The sequence below is a fragment of the Myotis davidii genome, unplaced genomic scaffold, assembly GCF_000327345.1.
Source record: "Myotis davidii unplaced genomic scaffold, ASM32734v1 scaffold620, whole genome shotgun sequence".
NCBI classification, from domain to species: Eukaryota; Metazoa; Chordata; class Mammalia; order Chiroptera; family Vespertilionidae; genus Myotis; species Myotis davidii.
Window position 1 is genome coordinate 221,551 of NW_006292090.1, and position 478 is coordinate 222,028.

The 478-nt window shown below is 70.9% G+C and overlaps 1 protein-coding gene across 2 annotated transcripts in view; it reads right to left on the reverse strand.

Annotated features, from left to right (window-relative positions):
* The window catches only part of MYADM (myeloid-associated differentiation marker), a 5,640-nt gene that overhangs the window by 4,207 nt on the left and 955 nt on the right, over positions 1-478 (reverse strand). Inside the window, exon 2 of one of the 2 annotated variants that reach the window (XM_015565080.1) lies at positions 306-371. The gene's annotated coding sequence lies outside the window, so the exon portion shown is untranslated. Of the gene's footprint in view, positions 1-305; positions 473-478 lie in introns of those variants that run through there. The other variant, XM_006765372.2, reaches the window with a different exon arrangement.

Genomic DNA, 478 nt, shown 5'->3' on the forward strand with positions numbered 1-478 from the left:
GGTCCCTCTGAGGATGGGCGGGGCGCCTGGTCCCCCAGGAGGGCCTCCTAGAGGGGGTGACCGGGACCCCGGACCCGGGGGGGTTGCCTGGCGGAGACCCCCGCCTCCAGGCCTGGAGCTGCGCCCCGCTTTGGAATGGAGAACAGAGATAGGTAGTCACACCTCCACCTCCTCCGGGAAACAAGGTGTCCCCGGGGCCACCTGGGAGGTGCCGCCCCCGGCCCCTCCCTCCCTCAGACCCGGGAGCCCAGGCCCCCAGCCCCTCCTCCCTCAGACCCGGGAGCCCAGGCCCCCAGCGCCCTTACCTGCGGTCTTAGCTGAGGACCCCGACGGAGAACGATCTGGCTGCCGAGGCGGCTGAAGTCAGACACCTGGAAAAGGTCCGTCAGCGCATGAGACGGAGACAGAGGACGTCAGCGTCCAGCTCAGCCCAGCTCCGCCCTCGGAGACCCAGGCGACAGCCCGGCCCGGGCGAGAA